Raw genomic sequence first — 22,798 nt, 5'->3', positions numbered from 1 at the left:
TGGGACCAGTTGTCTGTGGTACCCACGGGTCGGAGGCAGCCACGCTCGCTCGTTTGAGTCGCCTTCTTTCTCCTACGCGCGTGCGCTAGTAAAAACCCTAGATCGCGGGACGCCCAATCCCCGCGTCTCCTCTCCTCCCCAATCCCCGGTTCTCCTCTTTCCCCAAACCGCCGCCACGATCGGCGGCGGCTGGCCGTGCGCGCCCTCGAGTTCGTCCAGCCGCGGTTGCCCGCGCGCCCTCGATTTCATCCAGCGGCGGGTGGCCGCGCACGCCGGCGGCGGAAGGCAGCAACCGAGCGGCGGCGGCTGCTGGCCACGCGCGCCCTCGATTTCGTCCAGGCGTCCAGCGGCGGCGGCGGCAGAAGAGAGCAAAAGAGCGGCGGCGGCTGGATGCGCGGTCGCGCGCGCACTCGATTTGGTCCTCGGCACCCCTCGCGTGGACGATGGTGGCCGGCCGGCGTCCAGGCCGTGTGCTTCAGCGGCGGCGGCCATGGAGGAATCTGGCCGCACGGCGTTGACCAAGGCTAGGGCTGAGCCGGGAGGTGCTCGAGGAGGTTGACCTCTGCCGGCTCGCCCCGACGTCCATGGCGACCGGCATGGATGGGCGACCACACTGGCAGAGGCGCTTGCTCAGCGGGAGGGCGGCCACGAATACCCATGGCAGCATACTCTGCGCAACCAGAAGGAGTTGCCGACGAGGACCAACATGCCTCTCGGGTAAGGACTCAACTTTCCCCTCTCTTTCTTCAGCGATTTTTGGCAAATTGTTTTGTGGGCGCGATCTGGTGCTGGTTCTGGCGTGAGCAACTGTGAACTGTGGTCAGATCCGTTAGTGGATTGTTGGATTAGGAGGAATTTCATGGACTGAAGTTGCTTCTTTTTGGACCAGTTCTTGATGGATTCTGAGGAGGATAAAAGCATTCTGGAACAGTAGAGTTATGGTGTTATCTAAACCATTTTCAAGGGGAGGAAGATGGATTCAGAGGCGGATCACTGGGCTATGAGGGATGTGGAGTAGAGTACTTGATGGATTTCTTGCAATGTACGGTTAGATAAACCACATGGTAGTGTATTTGTACTGAATTATATATATTATTTAAAGGTTACTTCTGCATGAGTAGTGGTTCTCTTAGTATATTGTTTTATAGATCCTTCATTTAAGTGCACGTAGTTTAATCTCTGTTCTTTAATGTTATAGCTATTTTACCATTGAAACTAGACCTTGCTCTGCTATTTTATTTTTAATCTTAATTCTTCCAGAATAAGTTTGTATAACATGATTTTTTACAAACTTGTCGTTCTAAGGTTGCTTGAATGATTCATGGAAGTTAGAAGCTGGGGTGGTCTTGGCGACGCTCGTTAGCTCGTCCTCGTTCTCTTGGAGGACGGCGTCCTTGTGCGGGTCTCTGCGCTCACGGGAACGCCTCCACGCCCCACTACACGGCCTCCGGCGTCGTCCCGTAGCTTGACCCTCGCTGCCGGCCTGCCGCACGCTTCTCCCAGGCACCACGGTGTTGGGGACGGAGCACGTGACGTCAAGGTGAGCATCTCCCGACCCTTCTCCTCGTATGCTCCTGATCTCGTTTGTACATTTAGGTAGTGCATGAGAGTAATCTGTACAGGTGCTTGCATTGCGTGGGATATCTCTGAGTTGCGAAGTGGTTATCCAAACGCCACAGATCTAGATTTTCCAGAACATTGCTGTAGTATGCGGTGGTAGCTTAGACATACATTTAGAAGAGGCCAATGAAATCTATATAACTGATGAAATGTTCCCGTTCTAAAAATAATCAAAGAATGAGAGCCTTCTCTATTTTTCCCAATCAATTTTGTAGGTTTGTTGACTTTGTCATTTGTTTCCCACTTGCAGAGGTTTGCTGCAGCACTGCTCGGTCTCGAGGTAGTCTGGGTGAGGCGGGTTCAGCACTTCAGCTCTGATCCATGACCTCCTTCATGCTCCAGATCAAGCCCTCCATCAAGGTGTGGAAAATATCACTCTCAATAATATTATGGCGATTTCGGGATTGGTATCTCAGTATTAAGCTTAATTAATGAACCAACCAAGTTGTTTTCGTAAAAAAGTATTATTAAGAATTTGCGTAACTATCTAGATTTGTAAGTGAGATTGGAATTAGAATATATTGTTTTTACTAATTGGCTTTGTTTTCTTAATATAACTAGATAAAACCCCGCACATTGTTGCGGGAAACTTGTGAAATAAACTTTGTGAAAAGTGAAATTTAATTCTATGACTCTTTCTTTTCGAATAATTTTAGTAAGCTGGATTAGGAGGGCCATAAAATGTTCATTGTATTCACAAAGCTCAAATGAAGAAGGAAATATATTATGTCAAGATAACACTGTTAAAAGCAGCCATATAACTAAATGGAATATAAATGATTTTACTTTGCCCAATTGCATAGTAAGATCATGCTTTTGTTCGTATATATAAGATAGTTACATCGTCGAGGAGGTATGTGAAAAGACAGATAGAGTGTTTATCTCCAAAATTACATTACATATTATTAAGAAGAAAAACAACCAAACTATTTCATGCGTTGCACCGTTCGCCTTCATTGGACGATGCTTGGAATCTACCTTCCCAAGGTTAGTATATCTAATTTATTTCATGCACCCAGCATAAACATACTGCTGCTTCGTCGCACCAGTTATTCTCTTATGTAAAACTTGTACCATCAGCCTGCATGTGAGTGGTCCTACATAGTATAGTAGATGAGAGAGAAAATATTTCTCTTCACCAAAATTTATTTTTGGGCCCGTATTAGTGGAAAATAAACTGAATAATATACTATCTTGATGCATAACACAACATGACAAAATGGATTTTCTTGCTAGTTGCTACGCCGTATGCAACATACTGTAAACAAAATACCTAGACATTAACCAAATTAAGGTGAGTGTGCATGATTTAGCAGTCATTAATTGGTGTTATGACTAATATACCACTACCTTAGCCCTGGTGTTTTTCCATCTTTGCTAGACATCTCACCTTTGCAACACCACAACTACAATGAATAGAAAAAGATGAGGAGAAAGATTAAACTGAGAGAGAGCTGCTAGCAGAGTCTCTGTAGTAGCAGGCACCCGTGGCAACCACACTGCCGCCTTCCTGTAGCGCAATCAAGATGCAAGTAAACCAAATAGAAGCAAGTGTGACATTAGAATTGTAGGGATTGCCTCGGGAGGTCTTGTGATATGGAGCAGCACCAACAAAAGAGAGGGAACTACAAACAGCAGACCTCGCCGAGAGTTCAACCGGCCAGAACGGAGCCTAGACGGTAGGTGAAGAACAGCCAGGCTGCAGCCTCCACCGGCAGGGGTCATGGAGCTAGAGCGTCCTAGAGTTATTGAGTCAAGGAGTAGCACAGCACTGCCTTAGCTCAGGCGCCAATAGTCGCCGGAGAAGGGCGCGCGTGAGGTGATAAAGCTGCGCGCGTGGTGTCGTGGGAGGAGGAGCCAAGGCATATGAGAATGTGTACACCAGCTTCTAAGTTGGAGATGATATAAAGCTAGATGGAGTGCGGTGGCATGCCAACAGTCTCATGCATGCAGCAGCTAGAATTGATGGCTAGTGTTATATTTTGACGCTTCACATTGGTAGCAAAGTTGAAAATAAATGCGATGAAAGGCACCGCACAACAATTGTATGAAGCGCTTGCATGTCCAAAGAAATGACTTAGTGGGAAGGCAACACGGAGAGGGAAACCGCACTTGTTCTTCATGAATAATGGATCAAGATGGCTGATTTGGTGGGTCCGATGAGGTGGCATAGCTGCATGTTTAGAGAAATAGGTTAGTGGGGATGGACTTCTTAGTTATATAGGATTCGTTGATGGCTGATTTTTGGCAGTAGATGCTGCCCCTCTGAATAAGATTGGATTTTGATGAACCCAAGCAGTACTCCTCTCTGCGTTTCTCTCATTTGTCAGGTAGTTTTGTCCTTCCATTGTGTTTCCTTTTCATTCTAGATCTGTGCTCCTATTGTTTCATAAAGCACTCAGAGCTATAAAAATATTTTACCCGGTAGTTGGATAATTTATAAGATGAAACTAGCTTTTACCGATGTTGGCAGCTTCTTTCTTTACATTTGCTTCTGCTTTCTGCTGATCATCTGGAAGGACCTATACAACTGAAAAATTAATAATAGTTTCCCACATTCAGGAGACCCAAAATGGTTGTACCTTGCATCTTGGTATCGTGCATCTGCTGTCAGGATTCTACGATTCTACCTATGTTCTACCGGTGCAATATTTGGGATACAGTATACCTTTTTAATCTGCGTATGTCGGTGAGCTGCAAGTGAATGGCCTGATTAGTGATGCACTGGCTCCTTAAAAGTGCAGAAATGACATATATTGAAAATTAATTAAGGATCATCTACATGATTATACATCTATGATTGATTGAGTGTTGTTTTTGTGCAAGTTGAATTTGCTCTTACACATCCATGGCTCCATGGCTCCATGCCCGTGTCTTTTAGTATTAAAAACTTGTTTCCCTTTGTCTCTGGCCGAATGTATAATTTTTACAGAACTAACTTATATTAGCATTTGAGGAATACTCGTTTATATTGGCTACCTACCTTTATTTCAAATAAACTTCTTTCAGATGGATTGATGGTGAACAATCTGAATCCCTAACCATTTACATGCCTAATTTTTTTCCAGCTGGACTATTTCCATACTAGCAAAAAGTTGGGGAATTTGCTCCTCCGTCCGTTGAATAATGAGCGAGCCAAAATCATGTCTATCTGTTCCCAGGCAGCTAGACCATATCTCTGTAAAAAAAAATAGCTAGGTTGTATATTGTTTGAGCATGCACCAAGGCAACCTTGTTTTCTAATTGATACCAGAATATGTCAATGCTTGAAGCCATTGGCTAAATCAAAGAGGTTATAGCCCTTTTTCTCTTCTTCACGGGAAATCAGATGAGGAGAGTGGCAGCAGTCAGAGGTTGGAGCCCTCTCCAATGCGTCGATTTCTATCCTGATCATTTATACATACAGCCTGGTATGTCTTGGACTCTTCTTTTCTGTTATGCATTTCTTCAAAGAAATTTGTTACGCGTGCTTGTTGATTTTGATGTTCCTCATTTGAGGCGTTATGTGGGTAAACCACGAAGTTCCCATTTTGATGTTCCTCATTTGAGGCGTTATGTGGGTAAACCACGAAGTTCCCACTTTGTCTTTGTTTTACCAGAGGTGATAGAATTCTAGGTGACTGTTCGTTGGTCGATTAGCATTGGATAAGCAATAATTATTTTCTTACGTGTCTCTGTACGGTCTTACTGATTATCAACAGTCAATTTTGTTTTGTTTGATATTATTCCATTTTTTCAGGTTTTTGCTGCTGTGGGTGGGCTTGGACCGGTTTGGTTTTCTGCTAAGGCCCTTTATACAAATGAACATAGTTCATTCATCAGCTATGAGGTCCACAGAGAAGGTTGGTACTGATTTCTGCCATGTCTGAGATCATGTATGGTTGGATATATTTGTTTCTAATTTTCTGGTGGTTATTTCTGTTTTGAAATATATTCTTCAGTCCATGTTGATGCTCTAGATTCCTGATGCTCGACATATATATGTTGCCTTTCACATTTTCAGGAATTGCCTTCCAGTCTATTGCCTATGCTCCAGCGCTTCTTTTTTTTCCATTTACAATATCAGCAAATAAGGTTGTAGCAATAGTCATTTAAAGATTTTAGTTTGCCCAACTTTGTGGACTAAAATAATTAGGCAACCTGAGAACTGATTCACTTTATTGTTTTGCTTTGTTAGCAGCCACTAGATCATCTCTGTATCCTGACTTGGACTTCACAGAATTTTATGACATGTTGTGTTGTTCTTAGCAGCCATATACTAACTTTTCACAAGTACATCTTTTAGCAGGCACACAAACATCTTAATACATGACAAGGTCATATGAGTACATTTTGTTCCTTTATAGTTTCATAGTGGACAATTCTTTTTTTTGTCCTGGACAGTATATTATTTGTGTTTGAGCCATTCATTTGTTTTGTTGGTTCCTAAATTTGTTGTATTATTTCAAAGATGTGTGTTTTAAGTTCTACTTGTATTTTTTTTGCAGAAGAGTATGTAGCGAGGTTATTCGTCAAAAGTATTTTCAAACCATGGCACATCTAATTGTAAGCCCCTTGATGAAAGTGCATGGAGCCCCCATGTGTGGTTTTGGTAATTAATGACAATCCCTATGGACTAATGTTTGCATTGAGTTATATTTGTAGGAGTTGTCCATAGGCAATTCTTGAACCATTTGTTGGCTTCAAGGTTGCAATAAGAAGAAATTGATGAAGGATATCAAGTGTCAAGTATGTCTTGAAGATGAAGATGAAGTGAGCCCTCAAGTTACTTCAAGACATCAATATGATGAAGAATGAAGAATGAAGTGCAAGTTCAAGATGAGCCAACTCGAAGAGTTCATAAGCTTGAAGCTTGCCATGGAGAAATGAAGTGCAAGTTCAAGATGAGCCATCTCGAAGAGATCCTTTGCTTGAGTCTTGCCATCCATATGGTGATCATGGATATGTGAAGATGCGCCGAAGAAGAAGCTCTCCCATGGTGGATTATGGGGGAGCAATCCACATGGTGGTCATGGTTATGTGAAGATGCGCCGAAGAAGAAGCTCTCCCATGGTGGATTATGGGGGAGCAATCCACAAGACTTCGTCAAGCAAGCACAAGCAAGAAAGGCGTTCCATCTTGTTGAGGTCAAGATCGTCGTCATCGAGCTCAAGTGGAATGCGCAAGTATAAGGTTTGCTCTTGATAGGGTTTCTTTCTCACCGGTCTCATAGTGTAGTTGGAGACCGGTTTATAGTTTAGTTGCCGTACTATCAAGAGGGCTCTCGAGTGAGTAACTCGATCGTATCGTTCGGAGAGAGCTCAAACCTTTGCATCCTTGCATCATCTTTCTTGGTTGTTATTTGGACCTTATCCATGTGATGTTTTAGAGCTTGTGCTTATTCTCATGACAAGCTCTAGTTCATCGAAAACGAATTTCGCATAGATCACTGGTTGCGTTTTCGAGTTTGGTTCATCATCTTACTTGGTTTTATTTGGATCTTATCCATGTGATGTTTTAGAGCTTGTGCTTATTCTCATGACAAGCTCTAGTTCATTGAGAATGGTTTTTCCATGGGCAACTTGTTGCATTTTCAAGATTGGAGGTTTTACCGGTATGTCTTTTTGAGATAGGTCAAACCTTTCATCATTTGTTTCTATCCTCCTTTGCTGGACTATGATGTTTCTATGCATATTGTTGTAGAGCTCGTTGTTGTGATTTCAACGAGCCCAAGATCATCGAAATCGGAGTCCGGATGCAAAAGTTATGCCCGTTTTAGTTTTGGTGTTTCTGCAGTTTGCTTAGGCCGGATATTTCAGAAATATCTGGGCCGGATTATCCGGGCCGGATATTTCGGAAATATCCGCCCCCCTCGAAATCGGCTAAGGACCTGAGGAATTGCTGCTCAGTATAGGGGCCGGACTTTTGGCCGGATTTTGACCAGGTTTTGTCCCTGTGGCCGGATTATCCGGGGGGGGCGGATTATCCGGCCCTTACTTAGGCCAGATTATCCGGCCCTGGTTTTGCCCAACGGCTTGATTTTCTTGGGGGGTATAAATACCCCCCTTCTTCCTCCTTGGGCTGTAGCTTCTCTCGCTCTCTCTCTCCTCCATTGTTGAACTAGAGAAGCTTGCACTATCTCTCAATCCCTCCATGATTCTTGCCCCCATTTGAGGGAAAAGAGAGAGGAGATCCAGATCTACATTTCTACCAATCAAATCCATCTCTTTGTGAGTGGAACTCTCTAGATCTTGATCTTGGTGTTCTTTGTGAATTCCTTTGTTCTTCCTCTCTTATTCCCCCAATAGCTTTTGTAGCTTTGTTGGAATTTGAGAGAGAAGGACTTGAGCATCTTTGTGGTGTTCTTGCCATTGCATTTGGTGCATCGGTTTGAGTTCTCCACGGTGATTCGTGGAGGTGAAAGCAAGAAAGTTGTTACTCTTGGGTTCTTGGAACCCTAGACGGATTCTAGGCCTTTGTGGCGGTTTGTTGGGAGCCTCCAATTAAGTTGTGGATGTGTGCCCCAATCTTTGTGTAAGGCCCGGTTTCCGCCTCGAAGGAAATCCCTTAGTGGAACCGTGACCTAGGCCTTTGTGGCGAGGGTCACCGGAGATTTAGGTGAGGCGCCTTCGTGGCGTTCGGTGTGTGGTGTGAGTACCGCATCTTGGGGTGAGGCCTTTGTGGCGTTGGTGTGCATCGAGCAACCACACCTCAAGGTGAGCCTCTTGTGGCGTTCGGGAGCTCTAAGCAACCGCACCTCTCCACCGGAGATTAGCACTCGCAAGAGTGTGAACTCCGGGATAAATCATCGTCTCCCGCGTGCCTCGGTTATCTCTATACCTGAGCTCTTTACTTATGCACTTTACCTTGTGATAGCCATCGTGCTTGAAGTTATATATATCTTGCTATCACATACTTGCTTGTATTGCTTAGCTTAAGTTGTTGGTGCACATAGGTGAAACTTTGCTTAGAATAAGTTGTTGGTGCTCATAGGTGAACCATAGTATATAGGCTTTGGGCTTGACAAAGTAAACGCTAGTTTTATTCCGCATTTGTTAAGCCCATCTCGTAAAAGTTTTAAATCGCCTATTCACCCCCCCTCTAGGCGACATCCGTGTCCTTTCAATTGGTATCAGAGCAAGGTCTCTCATTCTTAGGCTTCACCGCCTTGAGAGTAAAGATGTCGGTTAGGGGATTAGATCACAATAACTTGTTTATATTTGATGGCACAAATTATGATCTTTGGAAAAATTATGTGCTTAATATTTTGAGGGGTATTTCCCCGAACATGGAGCAATTTCTTGACATGGGTTTTTCTTCTCCTAAGGATCCCCAAAATTTATCTTATGAGGAGAAGAAAAACTCTTGTCTCGATGCTCTTGCTTCTCATGTGTTTTCCATTGTTGTGAGCAATGTAGTTACTTCATCAATCATGCCTTTTGGGAGCGCTCATGAATTATGGACAAAGCTTCAAGATAAATATGATGTGTCCAATATTATTGAGGATGATTGTATTGATTTCACTTCCGGCCGTGATGAGTTCTCATCTTCTTCCACTTCACCAATGTGTGGCAAGACACAAGGTAATGATATGGTGAGTGGTGATGAAAATTGCAATGTTGATATTGAGCTTAATATTGATGATTCTTCATCTCTATCTCATTGCAATGCTTCATCTATGGACATAAACACATATAGCACTATAAATCATCTACATGCTTGTGTTAATAGTCCTTGCATATCATGTGTAAGTTTGTTGAATAAATCTCAAGATGATATGCTTTCTTTGTCTTGTGACCATGATAAAAATGCTTCTATTTCCTCTAGTTGTTATGTGACTAACAATGTAGAGGAAACCAAAAATTCTATTGGTCAAGACAAGATCTTGAAAGGAGCCTCAAGTAACTCCTCATCTTTATCTCACGGTCCTCATATATGCCTTATGGCCAAGGGTTCCATGGTACCTCCTACCATGGAACCTAATATTTCTCGTGGTGATAAGGATGAGGATGAATATGAAGAAGAGGATTGGGTTGTCTCTCTACGCGATAAGGGTAAGAGTGTATTCAAGGTTCTTTACAATGATAAAATTGCTAGCTCTCACTTCTTTGAAATCTTGACTACCGCTATTGAGAGCCAAAAACTTATTTGGATGCATGAGAACACCATTGATAAAAAGGGTGCTCTTGAACGAGAGTATGCCGATGATGTAGCATCATTAAAGAATGAACTTGAAGAAGAACAAGAGACCGTAGCCTCTCTTGAAGAGCAACTTGAAACCCTTGAAGTGTCTCAAAATGAAATAGTTTATAAACTCACTAAGGAAAGAGACCATGCTAAAGCTCAAGTAAAAATGCTTAAAAAGGAAAATTCCAAAGTTGGCGTTGGTCATGATAAACTTGTTAAGGATCTAGATGATCTAGACAAGGCCCACAAGGTCTTGGAGAGCGAACACTCTATCCTCACCAAGTCCCATGAGAAACTTCAAGCTTCCTATTTAAAAGAGCATGCTATGTTACCCTCTCTTCTTGAAATGTCTTGTGATGATGATTGTGCTACTAACTCCACTTTTTGTGAAGCATCTATCTTGAAGGAGAATGTTGAGCTAAGGGCTCAACTTGAATTGCTAACTAGAAATTATGGGAAATTGGAAGAAAATCATGGAAAGCTTTCTAGCTCCCATGAGGATCTTCTAGCTTCTCATGATAGGCTAAAGTTAGCTCATGAGGCTATCATATCAAAGGCAACACCTTGTGAGCCTCATGTGGATACTAGCACTACTACTCAAAATGCTATATTACCATGTGCTAGTCCTAGTAATTCGTCCACTCATAGTATTGCTAAATCTTGTGATGAATTATCTTCCTTGCCTTGTTGCTCTAACAATGAAGGTTCTACTTCCTCTAGTACTTGTGTTGTTACTAACCATGTAGAGGAAATCAAAGAGCTCAAGGCCCAAGTCACTTCTTTGAAGAACGACTTGGTAAAGAGTCATGAAGGGAAATGCAAACTTGACAAGATGTTGAGTGTGCAACAATCGCCCAATGACAAGAGTGGACTTGGATTCAACTCCAACAACAAGAACAAGTCCAAGAGCAACAATATTAAGAAGGGTCAATTACAAGTCAAAGACCCGGCGAAGATTGTTTGCTTCAAGTGCAAAATTGAAGGGCATCATGTTAGATCTTGCCCTTTGAAGAAGAAGCAAAAAGGGAAGCGGCCTCAAGCTTAAACTCATATTCAACCTCAAGTTGAAGAAATGCCACTTCCCAAGAAGAATCAAGCCAATGCTCCCATTGTGGAGAAATCTAGTGAGAAGAAGGAGAAGAAAAGAACTTGCTACATATGCCATGAGAAGGGCCACATCTCCTCCTTTTGCACTATCGGTACCTCATCGAACTCTATCACCATTGATAATGTTTATTATCTTCGTAAGGACGAGGGTGGCAATGTGTTTGCCAAATTTGTTGGTGCTCAAAGTGGGGTCAAGAAAAGAACCATTTGGGTTGCCAAGCCTATTGTGACTAACCTCTTAGGACCCAACTTAGTTGGGGACCAACAATCCAAAGCTTGATCAATAGGTGCTTGTTGGAGGGCATTGGAGACTTGGCTACATCATGAAGAATTAAGGGATCTTCATCATTTATATTATCTCAAGCCAAGTCTTTTGGTTATCTTACTTCTATCATATACCCAATGTTCCTCCTTGCGGTAACATGTGCTCAACTCATTTATATTGAAAGTTACTCGCCCCTTTGCATGTGTTAGTTTTGTTCCTAACATGTGTTTGTATATGTTGTGCATCCTACTTGTTTTTCTTGAGAAATCAAGTCTATGAATGTTAGGTTGCACACCATGTATTTGTGCTTGTGTTGGAGCCTCTTTGCATCTTGTTGTATCTTATATGGCTCTTATGAGAGATTAATGGACTATAACATTTTGGGGGAGTGATATGCCTTTAGGAATTTCACAATCCTAACAATGTGTGTACATGAGGAATATCACTTAGAATTGATATTGCGAGATTATCTAGTCTCTATGTGGTATGTCATCTTCATGAGAAATTCAAATTCTAATGTCCATTAATATCTCTAGTTGGATCTTATTTGCCTCTTGTGAAAATAAATTCCTTATCACATTATGGGGGAGTAATAAGCTTTGTGCATATTACAAGCCTAAGAAATGTGAACACTTGAGGTTGTGTCACATAGAATTGATATTGTAAATTATCTCTCATATGTGACATGTTTTCTCAAACAAGTTCCAATTTTCTTAAATGGCTTCATTGCTAATATCTTTGTGGATCTTATTTGTGAAAGTTTTTCTTGGCATGGTTTTTCACAATGTGTCCCTCAATACATTTTTGGAAAACCACATGCTTCAAGTCATACTATTAATTGCTTTGCATGTTGGTATGAATACTATTAATTGCTTTGCATGTTGGTATGAATACTATTAAGTGCTTTGCATGTTGGTATGAATACTATTAATTGCTTTGCATGTTGGTATGAATACTATTAATTGCTTTGCATGTTGGTATGACTAATTGAAGCTATCAAGAAACTCTCTTTGCATGATGGTTAACTCTTATCTTTTACCATATGCTTTATTTGGTGTAAATATGATCTTACATATACTTACAAACTACCACCGGGAAATATTTCCTAATACCTTGTGTCCTAGGACAATTGGCAATCTATTATGAGGTAGAAATTTATTGATCATATTTAAATTGGCTCGTGTGTTTAAATTTTCTTATTTATTGCCATGAATGTGTTGTTCTTTGACTCCCATGTGTCTTCCTAGCATCTTATGTATTTAATTTGTCTTTTCAAACTTTCTTAGCATTTTTAGTAGATATAGGTAGCGTGATGATCCTAGTTTTGTGCATTTTGTATTCATATGCAAAATCCTAGATAATGCACTAATCTTGGGGGAGCTCTCCTATATTTGTTAGAAGGCTTAACATCTCTTGATCATTATCGACAATTTGGTTTTGGGAGACATAAATTTTCTTTTTGGTACTTTGTGCCATCATAAAAAGTTTCGAGGGTTTGGTTTATGTGTTGGAACCTTGCTCTCTTGGGAGTTGGTTATCTCATTCCTTGGTGTTTAGGTTTAATTAGCTTCTTATAATGAGATAATTCGTTGGAGTCAATCTTGTGTTGATTTGATTCTTTGATATAATTTGGACAACCATTGTCTCTTGATTTATTTGGTGTTTTGTCCAAATTATATCTTCCTTTGGTTCTTGAAAGTATTGTGCATGCATCTTCAATATATGTCTATCTTATGGCATGTGTTACTTTCTTTGATCCAATATATAGGGTAAACTCCATCAAATCCTAATTTGGCTAAGATGTGCATGAAATTCAATTTCATATCTATATGCACATAGTATTGTGGAGTTTGTCCTATATGTTGTAGTGTGTCTAACTACTTCGGACCCAATTAGTTTGGGGACCTTTTTGTACTTACCTTTGTGTTAGGTACAATGGATATGCATTGGATGCTTGTCTCACTCTTGGGGAGAAGTGGTGACTCAATGGTAACTTGAGGCAAGCTAGGATGGTCAACGAACACATATCTACTACATCCACACCAATGCTATCTCGGTAACAAGTATCTTCTCATGCATATTTTTCTAGCATCCAACCATGTGGTTGCATCTTGGCATGAATCTCTTGATTTGCAAATATTGTGCTTCTTGCTAAAGTCTTAACGAAACCTCTTTATTGCGAATGTGAGTAATTTGAGATGAGTACATATGTTGGGAAGTATATAAAATCATGCTCATGATTCACCCATCCCATCTATGCCCATCTAGCAATTTTATTGCATATCAATCCCTCAAGGCTCTCATGTGTGTAATATAGATGAAAGTGCAAATTTAGTTATTTCTTTTGGTATCCTCGTTTGTGATACTTGTTGCCTTTCTAAATGCATCTCAACTAACTTCTATCCCTTGTTGATATTTGTGATGTATTTTAGATGTTTGTGGTTGAAGTTCATGAATGTACAATAAGACAAAATTGAGCCTTTGGCCATGCTATTAAGCAAAAATTCTTATTGGTATATTGCATGACTTCATTTTGGGATATCATACTATATTTCTTGAGTATCCATTTTGTGTGTGCATGTTTCTTTGTGGATAAATATCTTTGTGATATTGCTCACTTAGAGAAACTTATACACATAAGAGATGATACATCTCCATTTGATATCTTATTTATTTGTTGCATGTTGATTGGTCATGCTAAGCAATATAATTCATTGAAGACTATGATGATGCTTTTTGCTCATCCTTGTAATAGTCTTATAATATGCTTTATCATGCCTTTCACATATCCTCTTGGTTGAGCCTTTTATTATGGTGCCTCCTACTTGTTGCTCAACCATTTGTTTGTTGCAAGTGTTAAGCTTAATTTTCTATCTATGATCTATTGCAAATTTTTGTGTTTTAAATGGTAATGAGGGAGTAAGGATTCCATGTTATGCATATTGTATTCAAATGCAACATTTTAATTTATGCATGTACCTTGGGGAGCTTCCTCATTCTATTTAAGGCACTATTTTGTGGTGATCATTAGAGTTTGATTCACTTGGTATCTTTTGTTTTGAATGATATTATGGGAGTGATGATTCAATGTTTGTGCACTTTATTCTCCAATGCAATTTGTCTAGTTTTGTGCACAAACCTTGGGGAGCTTCCTCATATTATTTAGAGCAATCTTCTTGATCTTATCATAATATCTATCTTTCTTTTGGTATCTTCTTTGTGGTTCATTTGGTTGCTTGCTTCATTTGTTGAAGCTTCTTTACTTTGTTATCTTTTTGCAATCTTTGATCCTATCTATGGTGTGATTCCTTCCGAATATTCATTATTGGATATGTGCATTCCACTCAAATTATGAGAAATGCACACGCTATGGAGGAACTCTCACTATATTGGCCTTCTAAATTTTTCACCCATTTCGGCAATTGGTGCCAATGGGGGAGAAGTTTGGAGGGTTTAAGGGAATTTGGTTATGTCTTTGCTTTGTGCTTAAGCATGTGCATTTATTGCATTGCATCTTGTTGCTTTGCATAGTTGAATATTTAGAGGAAACTCCACTAGGCTTTGAATGCCAATATATGCAATGAAAGTCAAGATCATTCACACATGCATATATTATGGGGGAGTTTGCTCTATATATTCAACTTATTTGTTACTTAAATTCCTTATATAAACCCTCTCAAAGAGATTGTCATCAATTACCAAAATGGGGGAGATTGAAAGTGCATGGAGCCCCCATGTGTGGTTTTGGTAATTAATGACAATCCCTAGGACTAATGTTTGCATTGAGTTATATTTGTAGGAGTTGTCCATAGGCAATTCTTGAACCATTTGTTGGCTTCAAGGTTGCAATAAGAAGAAATTGATGAAGGATATCAAGTGTCAAGTATGTCTTGAAGATGAAGATGAAGTGAGCCCTCAAGTTACTTCAAGACATCAATATGATGAAGAATGAAAAATGAAGTGCAAGTTCAAGATGAGCCAACTCGAAGAGTTCATAAGCTTGAAGCTTGCCATGGAGAAATGAAGTGCAAGTTCAAGATGAGCCATCTCGAAGAGATCCTTTGCTTGAGTCTTGCCATCCATATGGTGATCATGGATATGTGAAGATGCGCCGAAGAAGAAGCTCTCCCATGGTGGATTATGGGGGAGCAATCCACATGGTGGTCATGGTTATGTGAAGATGCGCTGAAGAAGAAGCTCTCCCATGGTGGATTATGGGGGAGCAATCCACAAGACTTCGTCAAGCAAGCACAAGCAAGAAAGGCGTTCCATCTTGTTGAGGTCAAGATCGTCGTCATCGAGCTCAAGTGGAATGCGCAAGTATAAGGTTTGCTTTTGATAGGGTTTCTTTCTCACCGGTCTCATAGTGTAGTCGGAGACCGGTTTATAGTTTAGTTGCCGTACTATCAAGAGGGCTCTCGAGTGAGTAACTCGATCGTATCGTTCGGAGAGAGCTCAAACCTTTGCATCCTTTCATCATCTTTCTTGGTTGTTATTTGGACCTTATGCATGTGATGTTTTAGAGCTTGTGCTTATTCTCATGACAAGCTATAGTTCATCGAAAATGAATTTCGCATAGATCACTGGTTGCGTTTTCGAGTTTGGTTCATCATCTTACTTGGTTTTATTTGGATCTTATCCATGTGATGTTTTAGAGGTTGTGCTTATTCTCATGACAAGCTCTAGTTCATTGAGAATGGTTTTTCCATGGGCAACTTGTTGCATTTTCAAGATTGGAGGTTTTACCGGTATGTCTTTTTGAGATAGGTCAAACCTTTCATCATTTGTTTCTATCCTCCTTTGCTGGACTATGATGTTTCTATGCATATTGTTGTAGAGCTCGTTGTTGTGATTTCAACGAGCCCAAGATCATCGAAATCGGAGTCCGGATGCAAAAGTTATGCCCGTTTTAGTTTTGGTGTTCCTGCAGTTTGCTTAGGCCAGATATTTCGGAAATATCCGGGCCGGATTATCCGGGCCGGATATTTCGGAAATATCCGGCCCCCTCGAAATCGGCTAAGGACCTGAGGAATTGCTGCTCAGTATAGGGGTCGGACTTTTGGCCGGATTTTGACCAGGTTTTGTCCCTGTGGCCGGATTATCCGGCCCTTACTGACAAGGTATCAACTTGTCAATACCTATGGATTGTAGGCTAGGGTTTAGTTGGAAGTAGAGGGTAAGTAGATCTCGAAGGTTTCAGCCGAAAAGTACTCGACGATTATGAAAACTAGGGTTTGTAGACAATGATTCGATTATTTCTTCGTCCCTCGGCTCCCCCTTTATATAGGAGGTGGAGCCGAGGGATTCGTGCTATACAAGTTACAGAGTCCGGGACGGTTTCTAACTCATCCCGCCAGATTACAAATAACACTTCCCATTACAACTCTTGACTTTCCTTGGTATATCTTGGGCTCCCGAATCTTCTTATTCTTCGGGTAGTGGGCCTTCAGTAAACCCCGGGTACTATCTTCGGCAGGCCCATTTGGGATGCCTATGTCAGTAGCCCCCGAGATTTTGCTTGAATCGTAGAATCAGGGAAAATCTCCACTGTTTATTTTTACTCGAAAGCTTTAACTTTTTTTATATTTCTTCACATAAAATTCTATATTGTACAGGGATAATGGTAGTTGGGGCTAGTTCATCTGACGGATCAGGTACTAGTTAACTGCTCTAGTGGCAATCCGCAAAAACCTACTTCAAAATCACGTCCCTGGACATAATCTCGGGATACTGGTGTAAACTTCGACAGGTGCCGCTTAAGGTCTTACCATTCTGTCGAGTCCCAGTCAAATTTATCGGGTACCTAACGCGTCCGTTAGGATTTTTCTTCGTATCTGTTGATACGGATAAAAGTAGCAGAGCGCAGTCTTCGGCGATGCCACGCCCAACAGAACGGATCTGGGGTCTTACCTTCGCAAATTTGCGGCATTCAGAAATTGATTGCAACTTCGGCGTTCTGAGAATATATTGTCGAGTGCTTTTCCGGCTGTTGGAATGGCACATTTTATCGAGTCAAATATGACTTATATTGCTCTCCCGATGGGAGTATAGGAGGTGGAGCCGAGGGATTCGTGCTATACAAGTTACAGAGTCCGGGACGGTTTCTAACTCATCCCGCCAGATTACAAATAACACTTCCCATTACAACTCTTGACTTTCCTTGGTATATCTTGGGCTCCCGAATCTTCTTATTCTTCGGGTAGTGGGCCTTCAGTAAACCCCGGGTACTATCTTCGGCAGGCCCATTTGGGATGCCTATGTCACTTACTTAGGCCGGATTATCCGGCCCTGGTTTTGCCCAACGGCTCGATTTTCTTGGGGGGTATAAATACCCCCCTTCTTCCTCCTTGGGCTGTAGCTTCTCTCACTCTCTCTCTCCTCCATTGTTGAACTAGAGAAGCTTGCACTATCTCTCAATCCCTCCATGATTCTTGCCCCCATTTGAGGGAAAAGAGAGAGGAGATCTAGATCTACATTTCTACCAATCAAATCCATCTCTTTGTGAGTGGAACTCTCTAGATCTTGATCTTGGTGTTCTTTGTGAATTCCTTTGTTCTTCCTCTCTTATTTCCCCAATAGCTTTTGTAGCTTTGTTGGAATTTGAGAGAGAAGGACTTGAGCATCTTTGTGGTGTTCTTGCCATTGCATTTGGTGCATCGGTTTGAGTTCTCCACGGTGATTCGTGGAGGTGAAAGCAAGAAAGTTGTTACTCTTGGGTTCTTGGAACCCTAGACGGATTCTAGGCCTTTGTGGCGGTTTGTTGGGAGCCTCCAATTAAGTTGTGGATGTGTGCCCCAATCTTTGTGTAAGGCCCGGTTTCCGCCTCGAAGGAAATCCCTTAGTGGAACCGTGACCTAGGCCTTTGTGGCGAGGGTCACCAGAGATTTAGGTGAGGCGCCTTCGTGGCGTTCGGTGTGTGGTGTGAGTACCGCATCTTGGGGTGAGGCCTTTGTGGCGTTGGTGTGCATCGAGCAACCACACCTCAAGGTGAGCCTCTTGTGGCGTTCGGGAGCTCTAAGCAACCGCACCTCTCCACCGGAGATTAGCACTCGCAAGAGTGTGAACTCCGGGATAAATCATCGTCTCCCGCGTGCCTCGGTTATCTCTATACCCGAGCTCTTTACTTATGCACTTTACCTTGTGATAGCCATCATGCTTGAAGTTATATATATCTTGCTATCACATACTTGCTTGTATTGCTTAGCTTAAGTTGTTTGTGCACATAGGTGAAACTTTGCTTAGAATAAGTTGTTGGTGCTCATAGGTGAACCATAGTATATAGGCTTTGGGCTTGACAAAGTAAACGCTAGTTTTATTCCGCATTTGTTAAGCCCATCTCGTAAAAGTTTTAAATCGCCTATTCACCCCCCCCCTCCTCTAGGCGACATCCGTGTCCTTTCACTTGACCTGGCTGGGATCACAGCCCCACAGATCTTTTTCGTCATACTCTGGTCTTTATCGTAGCCTACCGGAAATAGGGCGTATAAGTTGAGATTTTAACATGTGTGTGTGATTGTAACCTCCGGAATGAGATTTTTTATCTTCTGCTATTAATATATTGATATCATTCACAAACTGGTAAATAAGGTTATTTTCCTGCTATATTTACCATGCCACCAGAAATGTATCATTGTTCCTGCTATGTGCTCTCACTGTCATTACCTCTCCAAGCTTGTGCTATGTGCTCTGCTTCCTTTCTCCTTTCTCTTGAAAAAATAATATCATTGTTATATCTGCAAACAAATATACTTGGTTGAAATTTCCTGCCATCAATGGGGATTAGTAGATTTTAATTTTATTGTTCATTCCACTGTTTTTCATGCCCTTGTAGCTGAAGGATTAGTGTGAGAACTTGGACTGAATTCAAATACGTAGCATACTTATCTTCCTGAAACAATAGCAGAGAAAAATCAAACAATACTCTGTTCGTTAATAATCAGTTGAACAAACAGTATACTAAATTTTACATTTGCAATGCAATAAGGGTTATATACGTCAGTTGTGTGTCCGCCATCCTCCCAGATTTTACATGGCCACGTTTATGTTGGAGTTGGACTGTTGATTCGCAAGTGGTTTAGCAGTGTGGCTGTGCCGCCTGCAGGCAGAATTTGGTAAGCACGTTTTCCGCTATGTATTTCAGATCAGCTTTTCATGTAGTTCATTGGTCAGTTGGTTGTCTGTGAGATATAAAGATTATTACACTATTATTAAATAGGAAAAAAACTTTATGAACCTTTGCAGGGTTAACTTGCATTTCTCTACCTTGGATGACACCGGGATCATATGATCTAGCTATCTCTTCTCTCACTCTCGTTGCTATAGGGAATGGAGGAGGGGTGAGATTTGTGCAGATTATGCTTCTCCCTCCTCTCTCTCTTTTCCTCTCGATCTATCTCTTCTCTCACTCTTGTTCCTCCTGGCTGTAGAGAATGGAGGAGGAGGGGTGTGATTGGACCAGGAGAATCCATGTGAGGCCGATCTGGTTCTTTTCGCATGGGATTGGAGGCGCTTGATGGCGGGGTCACGGTGCGGCTGGGGTGTGGACGGCTAGCTTCGAGGATGGGGTGGGTAGCAAGAGAAAAATGGGAAAATGAGAGGTAAGTAATTTCTCATGTTCTGTGCTCCATTTTGTTTCAGATCTCTAGGACTTTTGTCTCCTCTTTATCTGTGTCTAGCTTTCTTGCCATTAACTGTAGATTTTGTGTGCTTTCGTTTGAACCGGGAATTATTTTTGGGGTACATATTCTGAAATGATTGATGCAAGCCCATGATCTTCTCCGATGATTTATGTTTTCCAAGCTTGTTTCCCAGGTATCAGCTAGGTTGTAATTTGTTATCTAATGGCAATTTTGGTATTGTGTGTTATGGTTCAGTCTAAACCTCACGAAATACAATGTGTGAATATTGGTGTTGCTCCCCTTCCCCAGGATAGATAATGTGAATATCTACTGCAGGCATGAACAATTAATATTAAGGGGTGGCCACAGCATGGCGGAGCAATCAGAAACTTCAGATTTGATGTGAAGTTGAAGCATGGGGCGAAAGTAACTTGTGCCCCTTCCCCATACTGCCTGCATATGCAGCTCACGCCCATGGCCTCACCGTCTAGGTAAGGCTTGGGTAAGAATAGATCGTTCAGAGGTTTAATATTGTTGTAGTGTATATAAATTACAGAAACTTTATTTCTTGATATGTTTCGGTAGGGCCTAGATTTGGAGGAGGAAGAGAATACCCCAGTGAACATCGAGTATGCTGGCAGTATTTGTTATATTCTGTTGTCAGTATTTGCTCCTTGGCTATATTTGATAGTATCTTCTTGTTCAATATGTGAGCAGTTTCGATAATGGACATTATTGTATTGGAATGCAGATGATTTGATGGCATGGTTCTACCTCATTATTGTGCAGTGCATTCAAACCTGCTGTTGCTTTCTTCCAAGCCAGGTATTAATCTGGGTAAATATACATATATCTCTGCTCATTGGCACTCTTTCATTTTGTACTACTACTGATTTGATAGGCTTGCTTTTGAGTATGTTGTCCAATTTGAGAGCTATAAGGTTTTAGAAAAAATTACTCTTCAAATTATAGTGCATGTGCTCTTCAATCTGATCAATATACCTGGAATTATAGTGCATCTTTTTTTCTTCAGATTCTTGTGTTTACGGTTGACACCTGCTGGTAGTCCTCCTCAGTCCTAACCTGGACGGTAGTGGAGGCGTGGATGTTGCAGACGCTGATGGCTCCGAGGCGCTCGAGCAAATGGCCCCTTCATCTCCCATCAAGTGATCCAAGGATGGTAAAAACTTCACTGGCTTCAACATCACCGCCCGTGTGAGATTTACATATTTTACTTTCGTGTATGCTGCAAATCAGTGCTCGAGTACCCCTGTTCTCTGGCCTTTGCTTTTCTTTCATTCTGCGAGTATGTGAAAGTTGTGTTTCTATATGCACTGTCTGTGGAATTTGCTTAGTTAGGTTATACGCTAAACGAATACGAAATCAATAGATTCGATAGATTTGAACTTCATCAAGGTCCCTGGAATTCCTTATCCACTGTGTTGTGCCATAACATTCTCTTATGATCATTTTCTAATGATCTGTATAACCTGAACCAACACTTTTTAATTTACACAAGTTAATTAACAGTGGCACTCGAGGTGTCCTCAGTTTTAAAGAATTTTGGGAAAGATTATTTATTCCATAAAACATAGCCTGATAGTCAGTTGATGCCAAAGCATTAGTGTACATTGTCGTGTTAGTTGTTCACTTACCTTCAAACAAAGTCCATGCTTGAGCATGAGTTTAGTTAGAATGAAGAGGAAATTAGATCTGTCGGTATCCATCCTACTGACCACACGTTTAGTTACCTCTGAGGTTGATCTCCATCGTATTTGATTGCAGGCAGGTATATCAGCTCCATTGCATGGTGGGTTATCTCAAAATGATCCTTTAGAAGATTGTGTGGTGACCAACCTTTGCTTTTTTAGATGATTGACGAGATTGTACATTGGTCTCCAACTGTTGGTTGGCTTGCTGTTTGGGGATGATGACGGAAAACGGCCCTAGCGGTTCGTTGCCTTGTCCTCTTCTCTCTCCCACCATCCCAACACCATTCCCTCTCCCACACATTCTTCCTGATCTATTTTTTGCACCGCGTGAGAAGGAGGGGCGGCTTCAGTGGAAGGACTAGGCGGCGTCTAGCGCGTAAGGGAGCAGGCTGGAAGGGCCAATTTTTTTGGGGGTCTGATTGTTGTTGTTCTGGGTTGACTACCACATTAACTGAGTTGTGTCCTCCTGCAAAGTATGAAACACCATCATGTCTCCCTCCCTGTCAAGCACCGCCAAGGCAGCAAAGTGCTATTCATATCTACATATTTATTTTTCTGCAACAGAAAGAATAATGGTTTATATAGGAAAAGAAGGGTGTGGTTGTTGTATGGTTACAAGTCAAAGGAAAGCACATCAATTGTTGTAGTTCATAGGATAGAGCTTTATTGGTTGTAGAGTTTGGGGTTTCGAAATGTTTTGCTGCCTCTGATAATTGGCAGTTGTTCATTTTGTAGATTGATTTGGCTTTTCTCATATTCCAGGTAGGCTAGCGTCCTTTGTATCACTGCTTTACCTCTAGCCTCAATTGAATGTATTGTGTTAGCATTTTGAAATAACAACATATTGTCTTAGGGTTCTCAAATGTTTAATCTGTTTTGTTCTCTATCAAGTGCTAGGTAAAACTTGGGGCGAGTAGCGGGTGGCGTGGATGGCCGTGATAGAGTACTTGGTCAGCAGATTAGATGGGATGGGAATGGAGGGAGGTGTAGCTGATCAAGGCGGAGGGATTGGAAGATGGGTTAAGAGGAAGAGACTGAGCCGTTAACACAAATCGCGATCGGGATGGGCGGTATCAAGTGGTCAAATTTTTTGTAATAGTTTCTTGTTCCCGTGGTATCAGTTAAGGGGTTCAAAATCTCGAACCAAACTTTTTCTGCTTTCTACTCGCAATAAGTAGAAACATTCTTCTTAGAATTAGTAATTGTCATTTTTATGCTTCTTTTATGATGCTACCTTTTTCTGTATAATAATCATAATTTGGTGGAGGAGCATATACAAAATCATAAAAGCGGAAAAGCGTAGTGTGAAA

The 22,798-nt window shown here is 41.5% G+C and overlaps 3 long non-coding RNA genes across 4 annotated transcripts; all 3 read left to right on the top strand.

Moving 5' to 3' along the window:
- The first annotated feature begins 598 nt into the window (after window positions 1-598).
- On the top strand, window positions 599-1,983 carry LOC139830887 (uncharacterized). Its single transcript, XR_011744402.1, has 4 exons — window positions 599-717; window positions 890-1,042; window positions 1,306-1,540; window positions 1,871-1,983. It is a non-coding gene; the product is annotated as an uncharacterized lncRNA (long non-coding RNA).
- Window positions 1,984-3,893: 1,910 nt separating this feature from the next.
- On the top strand, window positions 3,894-5,462 carry LOC139830886 (uncharacterized). Its single transcript, XR_011744401.1, has 3 exons — window positions 3,894-3,950; window positions 4,689-5,030; window positions 5,360-5,462. It is a non-coding gene; the product is annotated as an uncharacterized lncRNA (long non-coding RNA).
- Window positions 5,463-19,488: 14,026 nt separating this feature from the next.
- Window positions 19,489-22,798, top strand: LOC127293593 (uncharacterized). Of its 2 annotated transcripts, none has more exons than XR_011744400.1 (6): window positions 19,489-19,755; window positions 20,113-20,267; window positions 20,362-20,435; window positions 20,528-20,601; window positions 20,810-20,956; window positions 22,380-22,798. It is a non-coding gene; the product is annotated as an uncharacterized lncRNA (long non-coding RNA). The 2 variants fall into 2 exon arrangements; XR_007845972.2 differs by lacking the exon at window positions 19,489-19,755 and adding an exon at window positions 19,866-19,969.

The sequence above is a fragment of the Lolium perenne genome, chromosome 4 (assembly GCF_019359855.2).
Source record: "Lolium perenne isolate Kyuss_39 chromosome 4, Kyuss_2.0, whole genome shotgun sequence".
Taxonomy (NCBI): domain Eukaryota; kingdom Viridiplantae; phylum Streptophyta; class Magnoliopsida; order Poales; family Poaceae; genus Lolium; species Lolium perenne.
Note: the sequence above shows the minus strand (reverse complement) of the source record. Positions and strands in the feature narration are given on the sequence as shown.